Genomic DNA, 6,095 nt, shown 5'->3' on the forward strand with positions numbered 1-6,095 from the left:
AAACAGGCTATAAACAGCTTGTGAGTTGGGCTTTGGAGGGAGTGATTCTCCTGCTTTCAAAATAATTATTCTAATCCCATGCCTAGGGTGAAACTTAACTAGGTGGGGGAAATACTTCAGACTAGTTCTGGATTGTGGTATTCCCCCGATATACAAATACCATATTTATTCGCCAACTCAATTATTCTGATATCAAAACATAATGGATACCGACCTTTGATCAATCAGTTCTTACTTTTTAGCCATCATATTTTTGATCAGTCAGATAGTTTCAGTCATGAGTATTCTAAGCCAAACATGCCGAGTAAAGCGGTAGGTGACGGGATTAAAGCCATAGCACACTGAGATTGCACGATTAGTATCGCCTGATGATACAGACTTTTAGAGACTAATTAATAGCAGTTCTCGGGATTTGAGACTTCAAAAGCTCTGAGAAAGCCACAAAAAAGAATAGGAAAGCAAAGAGTAATTTTGGCTTTGCTGTTTGCTCTAGATGAAGACGAAAAGGAAGGGAAACACATGGGAGGTTTGAGGGGAGAAGTTAATGAATGATCAATTTGGGTATTGGAGGAAGGAGATAATGTTTACGGTGTGAACAACATTCTCACCATGGATATCTGGAGGTGTTATACAATCTGAAACAGGGAGGTGATCAAACCCACACTTGTCCAATAAATAAGAATGTGTTTTAATTGACTTGCCTAGTTAAATAAGGCAAAAAAAAAAGAAACATTTTTTTGATTGCAAAACGTTGATGTTTGTCTAATGAACACAACCCGCTACCACTTCAAGACTGTAAGGCAGTATATAAAATAATTTTGATATTAGGTAAAAGATGACTAAATGGGATAATTCGGATTGGTTGAGAAAGGTACAAGAGATGAAGGACTATCATCATGATGAAACATCTTAAAACCTTCAAGAATATAACATTTGGACTTCATTACATCTATTGTTGAAGAACACTGGATATTATGAGTGAATCCACTGATTAATTTCGGACCAAGAGCCCATTATTCCATTGGGACTAATCATCCTGTGCTTCATGCAAACACAAAATCGCAGGCAGACAGACAACACACTTATACACAAACACACAACAAGGAGATGGACGGAGACTGAAAACAAAAGAGGAACCTTGGGGTTAGGCTTGCTTGGTGTAGGCGGCCACCTTGAAGGGTACGATCTCAGGGTGATGAGTCCAGGCGCCAGTGGTGAGGACCTTAGCGGCCGTGGGTGGGCCCGGACAGGTCTCGCCCGGGGGGTGGGGTGATCCCGCGGGGTCGCGACCCACAATGGAGAAGTTGGCGCCTGCCACCACCCCCGGGCACGGCAGTGCCACTGCACCTGTGGTATTATGGTAAAAGATATATATACACTAGTTACTCAAAATGAATGTCAATGCTAACTTTTGGCATTTCTGATGGGAAAAATACTAGACTTAGCGCTAATGCTACCTTTTAGCATTTTCAATGGGAAAACCCCTCTGGTCACTCAAAGTGAATGCTAACGTTTAGAACGTTTTAATGGTAAGCCAGGAGAAGGGGAAGTGGTTGGGCAGCTCTTTCAGTGGGTTGGAAAAACAAGGAGGCCTTGCCACAACAGGCACGTTGTGGTGAGAGAGATGGGAAGGGAAAAACAGCACTTGATTACCTTGACTGATTCGTAATCACGTACGGTGGAGCACAATTACCCTAAATAGGAGGAGACCCGCCGCTGCTGGCGACGGACATGGAAGCAAGCATAACTACATTACAGAGCAATTTTCAATAAAAACAAATTAGAATGATGAGTCAAATCCCCCGAATACGCCAGTCGAAAATGGAGAATGGTACACACATTACAGAAACAACAATAAACTGAACTCGAGTGGAAGTTTCAAATGACTAAAGAAAACAAGACTTCATTCTTTTGGCCTATCCTACTACTTACCCACCCATACACTCCCATCCAAGTCTTAAAATTGGAAGTCTTCAACCTAAAACGCTAGTCCTTAAACTAAAAGCCCTTGATGAGAGAACAAAAGGAGTTAGGAGAAGAAAAAAAAACAGTTAAACTCTGTAGGCAGTCTGGAGAGGGAGGGATGAAGTGCATTGTTTTGTTAGCTGGTTGCCAGGTTGGAAGCGGGTCTTAAGATGGACACTCAGGGCCAGAGCCATGTGAACCCACTCTCTCCAATCTGGCAGCTATTTTATTTTATGCTCCCCGCACATGTGTAAATATCCTATGTGCCTTCCCTGGATTTATATTCCTGCTAATGTACTAAATGTTTTATTAATTGAGTTTATTTTGTATTATTTTTAACTTGCTTCCTCTTATCATGTGGGCATCGTCGATAGGGAACCTGAAAGTAGATTGACATTGATATCATGTATCCTGTGCATAAATGCCTTGAGAATTTATTAACCCCTTGACTTTTTCCATATTTTGTTGTTATAACCTGAATTTAAAATGGAATAAATTGAGATTGTCACTGGCCTACACACAATACCCCATAATATCAAAGTGAAATTATGTTTTTTGACATTTTTACTAACTAATAAAAAATGAAAAGCTGAAATGTCTTGAGTCAATAAGTATTCAATCCCTTTGTTATGGCAAGCCTAAATATTATTAAATAAGTTCAGGAGTAAAAATGTGCTTAACAAGTCACATATAAGAAATTAATAATAGTGTTAAATGATTTTTAATGAATATCTGACACATACAATGATCTGTAAGGTCTGAACGAAAGCAGTGAATTTCAAACACAGATTCAACCACAAAGACCAGGGAGAGTTTTTAACGCCTCGCAAAGAAGGGACCTATTAGTAGATGGTAAAAAAACTTAATAAGCAGACATTGAATATTCCTTTGAGATGGTGTAGTTATTAATTAAGGATGGGGTGTCAATAATCAGTCACTACAAAAGCAGACAGAAATAACTTTAACTCTATTCATGTACATATTACTTAACTACTCAACTAGCGGTGTCCCCGCACATTGACTCTGCAACACCCCCCTATAAAGCTCCCTACTGTTATTTTATTTTATTTGCTTTTTTTCTCTCAAACATGTTGTTGTTTTATTTTAATTTTTTATAAAAAAATAAATGCACTGTTGGTTAAGGGCGTAAGTAAGCATTTCAATGTAATGTCTGCACCTGTTGTATTAGGCGCATGTGGCCAATATAAATTTGATTTGATTTGATTGAAATCAGGGATTTCTACCATGAGGCCAATGGTGACTTTAAAACAGTTACAGAGTTTAATGGCTGTGAGTAGGAAAAAACGAGGATGGATAAAAATTTAGGTATCCACAATACTAACCTAACTGACAGAGTGAAAAGGAAGCCTGTACAGAATAAAAATATTCCAAAATATGCATCCTGTTTGCAACAAGGCACTAAAGTAATACTGCAAAAAAATGTGGCAAAGCTATTCACTTTTTGTCCTGAATATGTTTGGGTCAAATCAAGACAACAATAACTGAGTACAGGCAATTTAACATAGTGGTAGCTGAATCATGTTATGGGTATACAAGCTTGTAATCGTTATGACTGGGGAGTTTTTAGGATAAAAAAATATACATAATGGAGCTAAGACAGGGAAAATTCGGTTCAGTCTGCTTTCCACCAGACACTGGGAGATTAATTCACCTTTCAGCAGGACAATAACCTAAAACACAAGGCCAAATCTTAAACTGGAGTTGCTTACCAAGAAGACAGTGAATGTTCGGAAGTGGCGAGTTAAGTTTTGACTTAAATCTGCTTGAAAATCTATGGCAAGACTTGAAAAAGGGTGTCTAGCAATGATCACCAACCAATTTGACAGAGCATGAAGAATTTTGAACAAAATTATGGGCAAACATTGTACAATCCAGGTGTGCAAAGCTCTTAGAGACTTACCCAGAAAGATTCACAGCATTAAATACTGCCAAAGTGTGGATTTAAATGTATTGACTACATGTGTGATATTTATGTTAATGAGATATTTCTGTATTTAATTTTCAATACAATTGCAAAAGTTTCTAAAAACATGTTGTTTTCACTTGTATCATGGGGTATTGGTGTGTAGATTGGTGAGAAAAAAAAATCATAAATGTGGAATAAGTAAGAGGTATGAATACTTTCTGAAAGCACCGTATGACACAAATAAACTTGACTTATGATGGATGGGAATGTAGCATATGTAGTAAACGTAATAACATTTATAGGGATTGGATGAGGCCGAAAAAATATTGTAGTAGTTTGTTCAGTTTATTTTCTTCTAAAATGTATGGTTATGGACTGCACATAGGCATGTTGTATAATTTCGGGCACAGCAAGTTTTATATTGTATGGGTGTAGGGCATCTGAAGGGAAGGGATATTACACTAGTTAACAACAGAATGAATTGAGGAGACAACTGGAAGTAGAGAGAAGATGCAGCAACTCTGGAGGACAATGGACCATTACATTAAAAAGCTTTTTATGCCCTCAGAAGGCCCCAAAACAGAAAGGATATTTTAACAATAAGGATTTGTGGGATGATGCCAGGAAGATACAGGAGATGGATTTTAGGTGATGGTTCCCAGAACAGAAGAAATAAGGGTAATGATATCATAACCCGACTAATGATTAAAGCACAGCAGCAGACTTCAAACAGCTAGACAAGCATCAAGTAAAGATAATACACAAAGGGACAGAAATAATATCTGAACTTTCTAAGTTAAATGGAGTCCCATTATATTAATACTGAGTCCATCAGGCAATAATGAGCAGTCGAACTGTGCTCCCAAGTGTAATTACTTTGGCTTGTGTTACAGACTTTGTCAGGTCATAGAAATAGAATCCATGGAATGGACTCTGACTGCCAGTCCACCCATTATTTCAACCATTGACTTGAATGGGGGAGGAGTCTATGGGTTTTATTTTATGGTAGGTCACTGCTAGTACCTCAGTGGGGCGGCGTACATATGGGCGACGGGAAGATGGCAAATGGTGTTTGGGTTTGAGCACGCGTCTAGCACGGCGGCATGTGCTTCATGCGCCACTCTAAAGGCACGCGTGCTTGGTCCAACCGCCCAGTGGGTGCAGCAGGTAGGAGGCCGGCGGTAGCCCTTGCCGCCCATCAGACGCCTGTGGGTGTCCTGCATGAGGAGGGGGGTCGCAGTGCACCGGGATACAGCTGGAAGGCAAACACTGCGGTCTGGAGGGAGAAAAAGGTAGGAGAAAGACTGATTGAGATCCTGTTTTTTAAACTAGAAAGAGAGAGAGGAGAGGAGAGGAAGGAGAGATGAGGGAACAGATGGTTAGGCTGTTTTGCTTCGCTAACCCCCTCTCACATTACCTGCATTCATCTCCTTGAACTTGTGTTTGAGGGGGTGAGTATGGTCAGGCCATCGCTCAGTGATCTTGTCAGGACCTTGCACTCCTCCTACCAACCATTACTCTCATTACATAGACCAGACAGAGACAACACTCTGACCATCAGTATCATACAGTACTACACCCACTTCACTGTGACCCATATATTTTCCAGGTATCCCACTTCTTTTTTTAAACAACATTTTCAGGAATTTCAATTACTTTTACAGAACTGATTTAACTCGATGTGAGATTGAAAGGATAAGGGTGTAAGTAATATGGTGAACATTTCAGATAGCATCAAAGAAGAGCAAGGGAGTAATGGTATATTGTTATAAATCAATCCTGTCAGAGGTACATGAAGAGCCTGAGGCTATGGATCAATTTGAAACTGAGGGTAAAAAAACCTACATGTATACTGCAGTATGACATCATTAAGGACTGTTCAAACAGTAAATACCAATCTGGCATAACCAAAAACAGTAAACCTGCCCAATTGCAAAAGTGGGGGGGATTACATATATAAAATCAATAACAGCCCCAGACAACTTTAAATACAACATATAAAAAAGTTGAACGAGAGACTCCTACAAATTGGAACCCAGTGAGAAAGAATGAAGAATCCCCTTTGCTTTATGCCTTTGACCGCATCTCTCTCTTGACTTTCGCAAAAAAACTCAGAGGAAGACTAAAATGATGTGTAAGTAATCCATCTAATGAGACACCATCCATGATGAGCTCATGGACGCAGTTGAAGCGATTTAAAGAT

This window comes from Coregonus clupeaformis, chromosome 1 (assembly GCF_020615455.1).
Source record: "Coregonus clupeaformis isolate EN_2021a chromosome 1, ASM2061545v1, whole genome shotgun sequence".
Taxonomy (NCBI): Eukaryota; Metazoa; Chordata; class Actinopteri; order Salmoniformes; family Salmonidae; genus Coregonus; species Coregonus clupeaformis.